This window comes from Gouania willdenowi, chromosome 15, assembly GCF_900634775.1.
Source record: "Gouania willdenowi chromosome 15, fGouWil2.1, whole genome shotgun sequence".
Classification (NCBI taxonomy): domain Eukaryota; kingdom Metazoa; phylum Chordata; class Actinopteri; order Blenniiformes; family Gobiesocidae; genus Gouania; species Gouania willdenowi.
The window spans coordinates 12,535,079-12,552,915 of record NC_041058.1 but is presented as its reverse complement, the minus strand read 5'-3'; the positions used below and the strand labels follow the sequence as shown (position 1 = coordinate 12,552,915).

Genomic DNA, 17,837 nt, shown 5'->3' with positions numbered 1-17,837 from the left:
ATATTGTGCTGTGTGATTCTTATGCAGATATAAATTAAAAAAATAAATAAATTGTGCCTTACAAATATTTGTATATTGTAAATATTTTTATAGGCATACAAAATAGATATGGGTTAGGTAAAGGAATGTGTTTTCTCGATGAGACCCCCCAAGGGGATTCGGGGACCCCCCCAGTTGAACAGGGAATCAAAGGCAGGCACGGGCCGACGCTTGTTATTCGTGTTCCTCTCTTCCTTGTGACACTCATCCAAAAGAGTTTTGTGAGTTTGTATCAGTATAGTGCGGTGTCAGTGCAGTGTTGTAAATATGGGACAAGGAACAGCGTGGGGGGGGTTGCACCCCGCCCATGCTGTGTCTGTTAGGACACCCTGTCGCCAATGAATGTGTCGTGTGGTATTAGGGTTAGGGTTTGGGTTAGAGTAAGGCTGAACACGATTGGTTTATTGAACATTGAGCGCAGCCCCAAAAGTTGAGCTCCGCCCTGAAAGTTGAGCCCCGCCCCGTACTGCAGGCTGCAGTCAAGGGCTTCTCCGGAAATTAGCTCTAGAAAATCGGCTGTCCGTATTGGTCATCGGCTATGACTGATGGGAAAAAAAATCGGTATTGGCATCGGACCTAAATAAAATCCAAATCGGTCTATCCCTATTCTATAGATGTTTTTTCACATTATTCTGAGCAAAATGTTGTAGTCGGACAAAAGGGGGTACTTGGACTCAGCAATAAGAGAAAGGGGGTACTAGAGCCAAAAGAGTTTAAGAACCACATTAAAATAAACTTAATACAAGTGAATATATATATTTAAAAAAAAAAAAAAAAAAAAAATCTAAATTGTGAGTGATAGAGTGAATGAGTGCAGCTACCGTGGGGTGGCGCTATAGAGCCATGACAGATCAATGCAGTAGCTCACTATCACTATCAACTATCATACCACCGGCAGCACAGCTTCTCTAAACACACACAGCTGCCTTGTCATCACTGCACGCCGTGTTTGGACTTTCTACACGTCAGGAATGAACAGGAGAGAAGCCTTTGCTGTGTCTCTCTTTTCTACATTTCCACCGAGGACTCTCAATTACGCTTTCAGGATCTAGTGAAACATCAACAAGGACAACTTCTCTGCGATGGAGAAAGTGAGCAACGAGATGTAATGGTGAGAATGTAGCGCAAAGGGAGGCTTGGTACGTTCATAGGAACCGAGCCTGACCCGAAGAAGTGAGTGGGACGTTACTGAGGAACTGAGCATCAAACCTCTTCACTGCAAAGCTCTGTCCCATCAATGTGGGATGACCTTTGTTGGACTTAGGTAAGTCATCCATCCATCCATCCATCCATCCATCCATCCGTCATATTTTGAAGTCATACTTGACACTGAGATCTGTTGCAGTCCTCACGTGTGACACATAACCATATTTTTGGAGACTCTATCTCAGTGTTACACATTCATTCAGGCATTAAGAGCAATATTTTTTTTTGTATTTATTTTTTTATTTTCCGAGTCACGACATGCTGACACTAACATGTTTAGTTACACCAAGACATTTTAAGCCTTTGATTTTCCTCACAATGTCATAACCATATATATATATATATAGTTTTTGACATTTTCTGTTATTTAATATTGTTAAAAGACAAGTATAAATGACACTTTCACCACTTTAACCACAGAAGCCCAAAAATGCATTTATGTTTATGGGATTTAAAAAAAAAAAAAAAAAAAAAAAACCTACTATATACAATTAGGCTAGTATTTCATCTGTATACTTGTGGGCTCAACTGATCATAGAAAGTGCCTTACATCTTTCCACATGTATACCCAAATGCAATTATAATAAATGTAATTTTAAAACATTGCATTGTGAATGATTATTGCTTAGGTAAATGTACAGTAATATTTACGGGTTTCTTGTAATCAAGAACAAACACGTATTGTCCTGGTGTCATGCACCTTAATCTGGTAGGTTTTTTGTTGTTGTTTTTTCCCAGTCAATATGGGTCAGCTGTATTTATCTTTGTTTGAGTGGATTCCTTCTGTTGAACTAAATGTATTAATACATGACATGCTGTATGCTGGAGCATATGGCCACTTACACTCAGCATGGAGAAAAGCATCGTGATCCAATTTTCTTCACTTTCATAATGATTACAGTGTACTAGAGCTACAGGTAGTGTCCTAGAAATGTGCTGAGAATATTTAAAAAGCATTGCTGGACAGTATCTTCGTCAACTCTGGGCTGGGCCGCCTCCTTCCAAAGAGACTCATTTGGGAAATGAGAGATGAAGAGTATCGTGGCTCAGGCCAGCCAGACTCCATTGATATTCAGCATGTGTTCTGCTCCATAGGCAGCCCATTGTCATGGTCTGCTCAGCAGGATAACATCTGATGATTCAGGTGTACGGCAGGGGGTGTTAAGGCCGTTTGAAAAGAAAGAAAAGAGTGATTTATTGAATGGTAAAGATGATGTACATCTTTACAGTAAAGAAACATTCTGTTTACTATGAAATTGCAGTTGAACATGTAATATGATTGCTTGGTACATTGTTGTTGTTTTTGTTTTATCTTCTTTGAAGCTGTTATGGTGGTTTTGGATAAATGTAGGGCCCTATAAAAGCCATTTGATTTTTTTCCAAAGTTTTAATCAACTTAATTTAAATTAACCTAATTTAAATGATCCTGATGACATCATTCCAGACCGTAATGATTAAACAAAAACAAATGGACGCATGGATGCATCAGTTATTTCACCACTAGGGGTCAGAATATTTTACAGTGTCAGAAGCTATAGTTATCATGAACCTATGACGCAGGTTCATGATAACAGGGACTCTACAATCCCTGGCATCTGTGGTCTTGTCCGCAATCTTCCATAGCACTGATGAGATGCGTTGCTCAAACACTCTGAACAGTTTCACGGAGCGTTTGCGGCACTACACGAGAAACGAGAAGAGCTTCACAGACACATTGAAGTTAAGCAGGAACTGGTGACTGCATTTTGGAGTAAGAGATGAGTTGCGTAGTATTTTGGCAGTTTTGACGGTGTTTCGTGTGGTTTAGACGCTTTTTGGAGATATTGGGAGAGGTCGGGGCGTGCACCTAATAATCCCGATCCCGATTCTGTCAATTTCCGCATTCAACAGTGGATTAAGTTTTCATTCATCGATTCAATGATTCCGTCCGCTATTCTGTTAAGGTGGATTTTTTAGGGGCCTATAAATGATTGGAGATGAAGTCAAGCTTAGATTTGTTTGGTCAGATGCGGACACAGTGTTTATTTTAGGGATGCGGGGAGATGAAAATTCTTGGCTGAAACCGAAAACCAAAAATGAAAAAACCAAGGCCAAAAACCTGCTATGATTGTGGCGTGGATCATTTCTTGTACGCGCTGCTTTAATCCTATCCAAGTGATAATCTTTATAACGCGGAAGAAGTACTGTTGTGTTGTAGTGAAGAGGATCTTTGAGGAACGTGCGCTGACAGACTCATCAACACCGACCCTGGGGCTACACGTAACAATGATGACGTAACACAGAAACATAAAACACACTTACGTGCCCCATCAATTCTTCTCAGAAAACTCTTAAGTGCTCAGGTGTATTGAAATACAGCCGCTCCGTGAGTCCCTGGACTACTTGGCCCGTTTCCAGACAAGCACAGGCACTTACCGCCCGCGTCATCAAAACATCCTGTTTTGGTCGGTTTATGTGTATTGCTGATAGCATTAGTCAAAACAGGTGAGAGTCTTTGTGTAGAGACCTTGGTGTTAGTTCTCAGTGTGCTGTTGCTTTGTATCTGTCCTGCTTATGGCAGTCTGACCAGAACTTACCAGAGAATAGTTCATTAATTTCCCATATCAATCCCTCTTTATGTCAGAAAATATATCTCTTTTTTTTTAAACACAAATATCTCAATTACAGACCAAACACGAGCATATAGTCCAGTTGTACAATCTGTTTTTTTCTAATTTTACTTAAATTTCTACGACCCTTTACAGCCAATCACTGTCACTCCGACACTCGTAAACCCTAACCCGAAAAACGTTTAGAAACTGAAAAGAACAAGATGCCAAGCATTTTCTCCGGACTAATGGCAAAGTGCCCAGAGAAACACAAGATGTTCTTTCGTTGCGGTTTTGTCCAATCATGCTAAAGTAATAATAACCAGTGTGGAAATCAATACATACACCAACAAGGCATTACATACATAATTTACCTTTGTTGTGGATGAGTTAAGTGAGTATTAGTTTTGTCAAATAAAGTTTGCATTTCCATCTCAATACATAAACTCAATACCCAGGACAAAATATTTCAAACACTGACAAAAGACATATTTCTTCTTAGAGAAAATCATGTGTGATCAATTTCACCCAAGAATTGCTTTTGATAATCTAAAGACATGGTCAATAAAAATAACAATCCAATGTTTCTAATAAATTGTAACTATTATAAACAAATAAAAACGAATCGATTTTTTTTTAATATATATTATTGATGCATTAAAAAATATACATTCAAATTATTTATATTGTAATTTAACTGTGGAACCCGACATAGTGTAGCTGTGGTTGACTGCTGCAGAATAGATGTGCATCCTGGTCTCCACTGAAGCATGAAAGAAGAAGATGATTACATGTAAGTTATCTCTATGGGGCAGCATTAACTTATTAAAATTAATAGAAAGGAGAGTAGGTGTCGAAATGAAAAACCATGCTTGTAAAGGCTCTACATTTTCAGCTTTTTCCCTTCGTTTAGTTGCCTTTTCTTGTCAGAGCCAGACCAGGAATTTTGCTTTTTTTTGCTACTGCAAATCTTTTTAATAGATGTTTATTAACTATTATAAGATATTTATGATATAAAAATCACTGATTGAAGTTTGATTATAGTAAATACTAATGGTGGTACTGTATAGAAAGAAAAATCCTCAACATCAAGCGTGTCAAGGGAATCTGCATTTAGCATCAGAATCAGTTGTTTCTCAATGAAGTCCAGTGTGTTAAAACATGGAAAGCTTGAAAAGGTTTACACCACATACTGTATAGATATATAATAAAGTTACCCAAAGAGGATGTGCCAATATGCTCACTTGGTGATGACGTTTGACCAGTCCATGTCCAGGTACGTGTTACTAGAGTTAGAAATGGAGCTAGGCATTTGCCTAATCTCTTTGTGAACATTGTTAATAAGACTGCACCGGCCGATCGATCGTTGCCGATTTCCCTTATTTTGGGGGATTGGCAATCGGCCTGTCCTTGCATATGAAACTGATCTTTTCGACCGATCTTTTCTACCTCCGCACAGGTGTTAAAGTCGGTCATAAAGTCAGCCACTGTCCTCTTCTGCTGTGAGGTGACTGACAGGCCCACCCACCATGTCATTTGTGCATGTGCGTGCCCATGCCTCTGCTACACGGGATGATTACAACACTCGGAGCACGGTTAGCTTAGCATGTCGGCAGTTCGGTAGTATTACACAAAAGAAGTGAGCAAAGGATCGCAATTTGTAATTCCTGTAACGCGAAAATAAGTCTTGGTGCAGCTGTTAACAAAACGCAACCTCATTCACCATTTAACAAATCACCACACTGCTCAGTATGCAACATTTGACGCTACTAATCAAGCTAATGCTAAAGCTAAAGCTAGCGGTGCACAGAGTCATTGGTCTGTGAAAAGAGAAAATAATGGAGTTCATGGCTTTGGATTTGAAGAAAAAGCTGCCACTCATGTAACTGTAATAATAAGTGTGAGAACAAATAACCTGTGTCATGTTCAATCTGTCATTACCTGTTGACTTGTGAAAATGTTACACATGATACACTTAATTATTTCTGGAGAATGTTTGACATTTAGGAGCTTTTATCCTGTACCTGTTGCAAGTTATTTTTAGATTTATATTTTAACATTTAAATATTTACAAAGCCGCTGCATTTGGACATTTTTTTTAATTATTTTTGCTCTACAAGGAAACTTAAAAGTCAGGACACTTTATTGGTGGTTTAAGATATTTTGTTAATTTGTCCTGTAGATTATTATTATATCACCCACCCCAAACCCTGTAATTTTCTTTATTTGTAAAACCAAATTAATGCTGTGCACGTTATTTTTGGCAAAGAGCTCTAAACAGGTCTGCAGTGTAACCTGTTGGACGTGTTTATTTTGTTTCTAAAATGTGAAAAATTAAAAACTAAAGGAAGTGATATAATTTAGTATATTGGACAGCAATGCTCTTAACTTTTAATTTATAGGTAACTACTTCATGTGCAGTTGAAACAACACGTTTGTGTTATCTCACAGGTAATGTTCAATGTTTTACAATATAATAAGTTTGGGACATTCAAGGTGTTTAATGTTAGTTATAAAAAAAAATAAAAATCAGTATTGGCAAGTCAGGCTTTTAAAGAATTGCAATACGTGCACTCCTAATTGTTACAAGTGCAAGAAAGGTGCTACATTTGCTGATTTTTCTGAAAGTAAAGTGCTGGAGTGGTTGAACAGGCACAACATTATGTGTGAAGAGTACCAAGTTGACAAAACTACTCATCTCTCCAAGCTGTGTTGTCAAATTACCAAACACTCAAACAACGCAATAAGCTGGAGCACTGGTTAAGATTAAGTGCTTGATGCTGATATTAGAAAGTGTTAATAAAAATGCAGAGCACAGAGAGGGGGTTGTTATTATTACATGATTTAACTTGCTACAGTCGTCTATAGCAGCTCTTTGTACAAACAGTAAAGGTAAGAGTGGGCCAACTAAATGGTGATGCCATTCTTCTACTCAGGCCAAATATTACAGCTTGCCATCTGTTCTCTGCGAGCATTCAATCCCCATATTTTAATCTTATTGCCTCGACCAAGGAGTTAATATTTTATTTTATTTGTTTGTCTTTTAACAGGATTATGTCAAAAACCACTCACTGGATTTCAACAAAATCCAGTTTTGTTGGGTTGGTTCCTCAATTACCCCATCAAGTTTCTGCTGAATCAGTTGCAGATTGCCCATTTCATCATTTTTTTCTAAAAAAACTATGGGGGTGCACATACATTTTGGGCCTACTGTATCAATATTAATGGGGATGGAAAGTTATTGCAAGCCTTTAAAGTGTGAATGATGATGGTACATCTGGTATCAGATGTCTAAAAAAAGAAAATTTTAATTAATTCACTTTTTTCTGGGTTACATTCACAGGCACTTTGGTGACAATAAAGATTTTTCTCTTTTAACTGATGGCAGGATGCCCAGCACAAGAGTGAGTGGTAAAACATATACTTAGACAATCCAAATCAGACACAACATGTCAGCATATTTTGACTTTATTGAAAGTCCATGATGGAGAATAAAATGTGTTAAAGCTACAAAGACCAAAACACATAAATGATACTAAAATAGCCATATGAAGTAACCAAATTAATTAATTTAACGCTAAAAAACTGAAAACTATTCATTCAAATCACATAATTTGGCCAGAATTATATGATACTTAAAATTTGACATATTATTGATGCATTAAAAAATATACACACACATGATTTATAATGTAATTAAATTAAAATAAAAAATAGACAAAATCTAAATCAATTAATCAAAATCAGACACAATATGTAAGCATATTTTGACTTTATACAAGTCCCTGATTGTGGATAAAATGTGTGTATGAAGCTACAACACCAAAACACATAAATGCAAAATCTAATAAAACAAACTAAATAGACAAAAACTAAAAGGCTTGGATATAATCATAATGAATAATTATAATAAATTATAAGATAAATAAGAATTGAGAGGATTTTTCTGCACAGTCCGCTGGAGCAGGTCTTTGCATGCCTAGGTAGGCAACCTAGCTCACCAGGAGTTACCGACCAATCAGCTACCATTACCTAGTTTGGCCGGCCTGGTGAAGCCGTCACCCAGGGTGTGGCCATTGTTGCATGTAATCAACTACCACAAGCCATAGGTTAAAGGAGGGAGTCAAGTGGGGACCAAGGTGGACTGACCCCTAAAGATGGTGAAACAGGTCATCCATCAGAGGTATGACCCCTAAGAGACAACTAACCTTGCCTGCAAGATGGATTCTTCTGGTGTTCACAAACACCAGAATCCATCTTGTACTGGTCCCGCCTTTGCCTTTCGAATTTGAACCGAAAGGCTCAAACCAATCATGAGGCAGTGTTGTGGTTTAGGGGGGGGGATATCCGGGTGTGACGAAGGCAGAAGCGTTGAAGCAAAACTGGGGCATGTGCAGTTGCAGGTAGAGGAACTAGCTGGGCCAACGCTATTAGCATAGCTCCAAATCAAAATAGAAAGATGTCAACGCAGGAGGATGGTCAAGGTGCCCCTAACTCGCATACTCATGTTGCAAAAATGGCAAAAGTCAACTAAATAATGACCACACCATTACTATCCCAAAAGAAAGTTTTCACCAGTGGAGCCTTGTTGTTGTTGTAGCAGCGTCTCTGCGGCACATGCCGATGACGAAATCATCATTTGTTGCCGTGTGATTGTCTAAAACAAATCATGGTGGACAGGCGCTTCGCCCAATCAGCTCTCTATTGTCCTAGATTAGAATCAGTTTATGTCCTGTGACTTTATATAAAGCACCATCTGTAAAGGACACTATCATCACATCAATGTCCTAAAGATATTCTGAACTTTCTATGAGCTAAACTTTTTTTTTTTTTAGCTGCGTTTCACCCCTCTCCCTGAGATTTTTTTTTTGTGAGAGCTTAATACCTTAAAAATATTGCAAATGGAAGCGTACAGTGATACCTCTGTAAATAACTTATTCAGGAGAGGATCCAGGAGTATATCTGAAAGAAACATATTATTACTTTATGGATAAAATAATGTTGTTTATATTATTTGCAGGGATGGGATGATTTTGAAGAATGTGATGATGAAGACTGGCATGAATTATCACTCTGTTTTTGCATTCTATTTACAGAGTGGCACTTTTTGTACTTTAAATAGGAAAGAAAATATGTTGTTTGTGTTATTGTTTGTTTTCTTTTTAATTTTCATATTAAGTTGAAAAGGTCATACCCAGGCTACCGGTAAGTATGTATGCTTGGAGTTAAAAAGTCAAATAAAAGGATCATGGTTGTTTTCCCAATTGGGCTTTTTTTTTTTTTTTTTCCAAAAATGGTGTATCATATTGTTATTGTGAGCCCAGCATTGTATATCGTATTGTATCATAAACCTTATATGCCGTCCTACCTCTAATTATTTTCTAGGGATGCACCGAAGTGAAAATTTGTGGCTCAAGCCGAAGCCGAATAAAACATAAACGCTTGGCCAAATACCTAATAATACCAAATATCGAATGCGGTTGTGAAGTTTTTCACTATTTTTTTTTAATAGTGCATAAATAGCCTACAATACATTTTTAGACATGTTTTTTTAAAGAAAGTAATTGTTTTTTGAATATTCTGACATTTTTTTAAATATTCCAGTAGCCTTTGCTTTTCAAAAAAAGCACAACAAAGTTTTTCATTTATATTATGCCTTCAAATAAAACAAAACATGCATTTAAAAAAACTAAAGTGCATTAAAGTGGAGGTATGATGAAAAAAGTCACTTTATAATGGTTTTGCTACAGTGATATACATCCCTTTAGCCTCATTCAGAGGGACACATTTGAAGAAGTGTTGTTTCCTCCCTCCCTTGTTATTCCACATTTTGTAAAAACAAAGTCAGCTCCAAACGGGACAGTTGGATTTTGTCACGTTGGCAGGTGACGTCACCTAACATGCCTCCTAGAATGTGAGCTCCTCCCTCTCCAACTATCCAACAGCTAAAACAACACTGCTGTTTAATATAGAATATATATTGTACTTTTTTGACATATATGTAAATACAAACTTCACTACTGGATGCCCAAACTGCACTACTTTTTCTGCTGCCGATCGTGTTGGGAGTCACTGCTTGGAGCCACGGACCCACATCAGCTGTTAGCACTCCGTGCCAATGCTACACCACACTATGCAGCGAGACCCAGTGTAGTATAAGGAGGAAATGATGAGGATGTTTACGGATTTGTGGCTCACAGGGCTAACAACGGACTCAGTTGTGGAATTAGACGGCTTCTAACTTTTACGCGGTGACGGAGAGCGGTGCGGAAAGGAGAGAGTCTGGCTGTGTTTGTGTGCGGAAAGGAGGAGCTGCTGCTGCTGGTGCTTTGCTCCTGCAGCAACGTGCACACACTTTTCTGACTCTAAATCAGTACACGTTGTTTTATTGTGTCATTGCGTCACACGCTACTATTTGGCCTTGCTTTTGACTCTAAACCGAAGGCCGAATGTTGCTTTTTTTGCAATATTTGGCCAAAAATATTTGGTGGCATCCTTATTATTTTCTCAGCATTAACACTATGGTAGTTTACAGTGTATGCTATATTATTATGTAACTCATCACATTGCGCACCTTTCCTATAAATTCTTAGTGACAACTACTATAATACCAGATGCCTTAGGGGCTATTTATATGCAAAGACTAACATTTGCATCCGAAAACTGTTTTGGCATGCACAATCACCATTCTCATAACGCCCACCGCAGGAGGTTTATTGCAAATATTTCCTCAAGTTTGACAGTACATTTACTCAGCAAGCAAATGATGGGAGTGAATGGCTGACTAACCTCTCTTCCCCTCATAAGGGGTTATCACTTTCTAGGCAGCATTACAATGTCTCGCATGCACCGTGGCAATTTCACAACCAATTTCTCCCCTTTTCACTCATCATGGCTTGACAATGCTGCCCTCCCAGGTGGGAACTTGTGTCCTTTTTTAAATTCAACTTTACCACCTTCATCTTCGCTACATTTGCCAAACCGTTACTACATCTTCACTTTAATTCAACTCACTGGTGAATACATAGTAAACAGATTAATGGAAAAAAGCCGTCTGGTTTGCAATGATTGCTATAGGATTCTGCAGCCAGTGCAGTCCTTGTGCTCACATGCTGTCAACCTGCCAACATGCAGCCAAAGCCTCAAATGAAAACACCCTGACTTAAAAGCTTGGAGAGCTCGGGCTAGTGAAAATGGCAAACATCGCCTAAGGCATTGGGCAGATTGAGTGTCACATTTTGTATGCATGCATGTACTTACTTCTATATTGTGTTATACCAGGGAGTTTAAAGCTGATTTACAACAAAAATGTCCTATTGATAAAATCATAGTTTATGCCTCATTGGTCAATAAATCAAACATAATTTACTACAAAAAGAAAGCAAAAGAGGTTGAAATTCCTGCTTGAAAGTTTGTTGTTATCTCTCTTATTGACTTTTCCGAAATGTTTTGCGCAATGCATTGTGGGATGTGGAGTCCATAGAAGTGTTTTTACCTCATTCTTACCGTGATTTCTTGTGATTTGCTTGATTCCATTTTTTTTCTAGTTTGTTACCGGTATTGAAGGAAAAACACCTCTTTGTATCCATTTATGGGACTCCACATCCCACAATGCTATGCGTTAAAATGTCAACAAACGAAGAGGTTATGGTTACAATTTCAACCTTTTACACTTAGTTTTGTTCTTGTGCAAACGATCTTCAATTTATTGATCAATGTGGCCTATACCAGTGGTTCCCAAACGTACGTACGTGTACCCCTAGTGGTACAAGACCACATTGCAGAGGACACTCGGAAATATTTTAAAATTCATTTAAAAATAATTGGGAAATGTTTCTAGTTCCTTTTTAGACTATTCTTTGGACACATTAACCACAAACTAACAGTACTATTGCTTAATAAAACATGATACTTTCTTGTAGATTATTGAAACAGGATTTTCCTATGCTGTAGATGCCATTTTATCACACTTCTGACAATAGGAGACAATAATTAGCTACATTCTACAAAGGAGACTGTATTTACTTACTATTGAATTATATCATATAAAAGTTACATGGCATATTTTAAAAAATATAAATTCCACTTTAAATTCCACTCAGTGTTTTGAATTTGTAGATTAAATCTTAGGGAACCAATTATTTGTGACACAGTTACGGGTTAAGGAGAGCCCGCTGTTCCACAAATAAAAAAAATCATATGAAATTATGGAGAGGGTACTTATGATATGTACTTATGATATTTTGACAAAAATGTAAAGAGGCTACTCAAGGCAAAAAAGATTGGGAATCTCTGGCTTATACTACAGATTTATATGGTAAAAAGATAGTATCCATTAGCTTTTTTGTCTACAGATCATTATTCGAAAACCTATCGTGTCTCTACTTCCCCACAGGATCTGCTTCACAACCAAAGGCATATTTAGTCCATCCAGCCAGTTTAAAAGCATCATGTGACAGTGACATTTACCAGGGCCATGCTTTACTTGGAAGGTTGATCAAGGGGGTTGCTCCCTCCGCTCAGCGTTGATAATAAATGTCTTTATATAAAAGGAACCAGACCTTTCTCTAGCAGCATCGTGCAGTAGCCATACACACCTTGTGTGATCTGAGTAAATTAGCTGTGAAATGTGGAGATGTGATAATGTCAGATTTTAATTGCAGCGCTTTTCCATTTTCTGTTTGAAATAGAGCATGAAAAAAGTTTGAAATTAGAACATAAATCACTGATCATTTTCGTCTGGTCTCAGTGTTAGGGATACGGCATCACAGTAATATGATGTGCTTTTTTTTTTCACTTGTGGGCTAAAGTTCTTAAATCACAGAGTGTAAATGTTACTACCCTATAAAAGATGTTCAATATAAATTGCTTTACTTGACACTCAATCATTTTCTGTATGACTTGTCCCATCGAGCAGCTTTTGTTCCATACCTTATTTTTCAGCATGATAGGTTATACAACTAAATTGGACATGTCACCTCAGCTTATAGATATTTTCCATTGTGACCCGAGGTTCACAGTATAAAACACTGTACAAGAGATATTGCTTTGGTCTATTTATGTTTAGAGTTTTCTTGTAAGTGATTTTCATTTTCCCAATTGCCCAGTTTTGACCTTGTTTTTTGGGCTTTGTATACACATTTTTTATTGGATTTTGGCCTTCAATTTCTCAGAAAGTTAATTGAATGATATACTTACTACTAATATAATTACTATCCAATAAGTAATATCACTGCTCTGTTCCCTGCTAAGCAATTCTAGTGAACTTGAAAGAACGTTATTACCCTAACAACAGGTAAAATATACCCATTAACCATTTTTGCAGCTGTATTTTTAAGATATTCAATGGAATTGAATGAATTGTGAATCTTTTTTTAATTTTTTTTTTACATTTTCATGAGCATAACTTACCAGTTTGCATAAACCAGTATTTCATAAATGTTTTACCTAATACAGGTAACGCAATCTACACTTATTCATTATTTCATACAGCTGAAAAGCTTTTATTTATCTCCCCACATTCAGCTCATTAAATTCTTGCAGCTATTCAAAATGAGCAGCTCGACGTGCAGTCTAACTGCCCGCTGAGCTTTTTCTTTTAATTTTGAAAAGTTCTTGAAGAAGGATGAAAAAACTGAAACTGAACCTTTCACAACCTCTAATAGTCGCTGAAACAATGCAGCATGTTTGGCCAGGTGTGATTTGTGTTCTGTGCCTTGAAAAACTTTCACTTTCCATCATTTTTATAATGTCACCGGACATGTTTTTATCAGGTGGAGGTACTGGTTGGAAAGTTAGACTGTTCCTCATTATGTTGATTTTGTTTTCATGAGGACAACTGTAAATCTTTGATAGATTTGAAGCAGTAAATATGGACAACTTCTGCTTTTAAGATGTTTCTGGTCTGAAGTTTACTATTGTCATGAAAATTAGTAACAGAGTCATTGGTCAATCAAGGGTCAGTCATACAAGTGGTTCCTGAAAGCTGACAAATGGCTTTGAAATGAAGCAACAAAATAACGATCGCTTGGAACTGATATGATGACCAGTCACTTCTTTTGGCATTATACACACTGTTATGAGCCTTGGTCAATACCTAAATTGTAAATTTTAGTTTTACATCAGACAACAGTGTGCCAAGCATTAGACAACAGAGATTGATATTCCCTGACTGCCAATGGTTTCTAATTTATCTGGAATCCAAAGAATCCAAAATAAATGTAAGAAATGCCACAATCAAGTTTTCCAGAATAGAAAACAAAAAACAAGGCTATTTAAGTCAGCATTCCACCATAGAAACATCCTAGTATACTGAGAATCTTGTGTTTCAGAAATGGAGTCAGCTTTACTTCTTTGTAGTCAAAACAGATTTGGGGTGCTGGGAAGTTGAAAATCAACTCCACCAAGGACAAGGAGAGGGACCACACAACTCTCATTAATCTTTCAAATCACTCTTGGCTAACAACTCATCCTTGTTTCTCTGCTTCTGCACATTCATGCAAAGGCCATCCTTGTGGTGAATGCTGCTAACCAAAAGATCAGGAGTTGAGGCAGATAAGCTGAACCTTTCTGAGGAGAAACCGTGAATACCAAGTATATCCTCCTAGTTTCATTCTCTTGTTGATTCTGCAGGAATCTTAAACAACCATGTAACCATCTCTTACACTTTTCCACCCACCTAATATGGAGCCACATCACTTATGTTGAGGCCCCAAGTGTACGTATATACTGCACTGACCCATACATTCAGGCAAAGGGTGTTTACTGATTTTCACTCAGGCCAACTATTCAGCCGTTTTATGTCGACTGCAGATATTTATGCCCAAATTTGCAATTCCAAGTATGACTAATCTATACACTGTTCAAGGCATTTACAAAATCCAAGAAATAAATGACAAATATCAGTGCTAGATGTCGTCTTCAAAATTTTTTTTAATTTTTGTGACCAATGTTTGTGTAATATAAATTTTGTGGGATTTTGTTTGTAAGAAATTGCAAGAGTTTAGAAGACAGGAACATCCTCACTGAGTTTCATCCGGATTGGATCCAGATTGGGCATTTTATCTTGATTTTTCAAAAAAAATAGGGGTGCACTCTTGTTAGTGCTTTTGGTAGTGCTCTTTCTTGTTAGTGCTCTTGTTAGTTTTCTTGTTAGTGTTCTTGTTAGTGCTATTGTAAGTCCTTTTACTTAGGCTATTTGTGACCTTCTTTCTTTGAGAACCCCTGCTGACAGTGCTGATAAATGATCCAATGAAGCTATAAGGCTTGGTACTTAGTAAGTAACCGCATTGGAGCAGATGTGTAAGGGGGTTTTCAACAATCTTTTCAATAATGTCTTTAAATGTATCCTGCTGAGTGTAATTGCTCAAAGAAGGTGCAATTTTTATCTGAATAAGAGAATAATTGGAAGTTGGTTGACCTGAAAGGAAGGTAAACAGCTTCAGTATTGGCGCTGTTACAAGAAGTGCCATTGAATGTATTGGCAAAGTCTTTCTGTCCATTGATGGACATTTCCGGGAGGTGGCTTTTGTTTGCTCTGAACAGAAGCAATAGATTTATATAGTGAGTGTGTTTTTTATGCTCCTTTTAAGGATAAGTAAATATATTTGCCAATATCTATCTTCCTTTTTTGTGTTCACTCTGTAATGGGTTGACAACTTGTGCTTTTGAAGACGGAAACTTGTGCTGTCATTCTGCAGAAAAAGTTTGACCGACTGTCAGGAGGACAAGTTTTTAGCTTGCGATACCCTGAAGAATTTAAAAACTGTTCACTCAGCTTTGTCATTAGGACCCCAAAGGTGTCATATTCTTATATTATGTGTGTACATTGTATACTATTTAGAGGAAGTACTAGTTTATTAATGTGGACTCGGTGGCCCTTGCACGAGGTTGTTAAATTTTGTGGTGGACACAAAACAGAGGTTTCTTTTTGTGGGTTGAGGAAACAACAAAACACAAGTCTTATTTGCTTTTGTTGTAAGATGGTGGCAAACATTTCCAAACTGGGATTTTTCAGTGATTACTACATGTCATCATATCATAGGGTTAAGCAGTGGTGTTGATGACATTTTTCATGCTAGTAATCCAGCTGTACATCATGTCTTTTCTCTTTGGATGGTCAGCAATATAACTCCAGTAAAAACAAATTTCAGCATCCACATTTTGCCCGTTTTTCCTCTCCTTGGTTCTTTAATATTTTCACCCCCACCAGCGCCTTCAATCCCTCTCTACTTCCTCTGTGCCCTCACCTATTTCATGTTCTTTTTTGCACACTGTCTGTCATTTCCTTTTCTCTTTCACTCTTTTTCCTTTCCCTTGCTTTTACCTCTCTCTTTTCTCATGCTTCCTTTGAAGTGCTAAACAATGAAAGAGCTGCACTCTCTGCTAAGCTCATAGGGAAATCCGGTCTGAAACACCATGGCATAGTGCAGCACAGCAAAAATCTTGTCCACTGGACCGCAGAGGGATTGAAGGAAGAAGGCAGCATCAACGTGTAGTTGGCATTCATTGGCAGTGACAATAGCACCGTGGAGCCTTGACCCTTCAAGTCGTTTCCAGACTACATCTGAACAGCCATGTGATGAACTCATTGCCCTGAGAAAAGCTGTCTGCCTTTCTTTCAAACAATTGTTGGAACCTAACAACTGTCTATTTCTTGACAGAACATGGCTTGTGTTCTCAGGTGACATTTTTAGAGGTCTGGAATCCGTATGTGGCATGTGAAAACTGAAGTGGAACATATCATTAGTCCAGAATGGCAGTACAGAGAAGGACAATACATGATCTTTCCACGTCTTTTTGTCATCTCTCCGTCATTCTGTATTCACATTGAGCAGAAACAAATTCATGCTGTGATGTATTTGATGTGCTCTGAGGAGGTATAGAGCTGTCTCTTTAACCCCACAGGTTTTTAGTAAAGCTATATTTCACAGTCACGTATTGCCTATTATTAGGAATGTTTTCTTCTTCTAGAGGGTAAACATATAACCCTTAAAAATCATAATGCAAAGCTTTGGTTTAATTACTAGTTCTTATGAACGTGGAGCATTTTTCCACTTTTGACCAGGAATTTTTCACAGCATAGAGGGCGTAGCACTCCGGTGCAGAAAATTTTGAAATCTATAACTCTTTGAGGGCCAAAATTAGTGAAGTAAAGCCATAATTGTTTTTTTAATCTTTGTTACTCCCTTACTTTTTGGGGTGTGCCATCGCAGGGACCTCACGATTCGATTCACGGTGCTATGATTCGATTAATCGATTATTAACGATTATTACATTAATGATTATCACAATTTTACACAATCTTTTTTTAACATTTTACGTATGTTCCATATTTTTAAACAAGGTATATGTGTCGGTATCCATTCATCAAAGTAACCAAACAAATGTATCACTCTTATCTTTATTTATATCAAATCACCAAATCTAACAGTAATCATATTACAAAAGAAAGAAATATATATAAAAAAATAACTCAAATATTAGCTTGTTCAGCTAATTGAATCTGATCAAACGCAAAAGTTTATTCAGCAAAAATAAAGACTACCAAACAACACTAAAATTAGCAGCATAAATCACACATTAAACTAAACATTTTGCTGTCCACAATCAATGCAATTTTAAAAACATATAATTCCTATAATGTCAGTTACACAGCGGTCCGTGTTTCTAGATGGGTCGGATTGGGTGGGTGCGCAATTATTGTTTCCAAAGTTATTGCTCTTCTTCCGTTTTTTGGACTCTGTTCGAGGTATCTTCAAACGGGACAGCTTTTCTTAGAAATCGTTTAAGATAGGATAATCAAATTCAGTGTGTGGCTTCAGGGTATCAATACCTTGATGGAGTTTGAAAATGAGAAGTGCGCAGTTATTTTTTCCAGAGTTATTGCCCTTGTTCTGTTTTTCTTTACTCTGTTTGAGGTGTCTTCAAAGGGGACAGCTTTTCTTAGAAACCATTTAAGATAGTTAGTAATTTTATATTCTGATATGATAATATTTTCTTATG

General features: G+C 37.3%; 1 protein-coding gene across 7 annotated transcripts in view; it reads left to right on the top strand.

The window, feature by feature from the left end:
- Nucleotides 1-932: 932 nt before the first annotated feature.
- The window catches only part of pcdh15a (protocadherin-related 15a), a 200,678-nt gene continuing 183,773 nt past the window's right edge, over nucleotides 933-17,837 (top strand). For all 7 annotated transcript variants that reach the window (XM_028468339.1, XM_028468336.1, XM_028468337.1 and 4 more), the window contains exon 1: nucleotides 933-1,303. The gene's annotated coding sequence lies outside the window, so the exon portion shown is untranslated. The remainder of the gene's footprint in view (nucleotides 1,304-17,837) is intronic.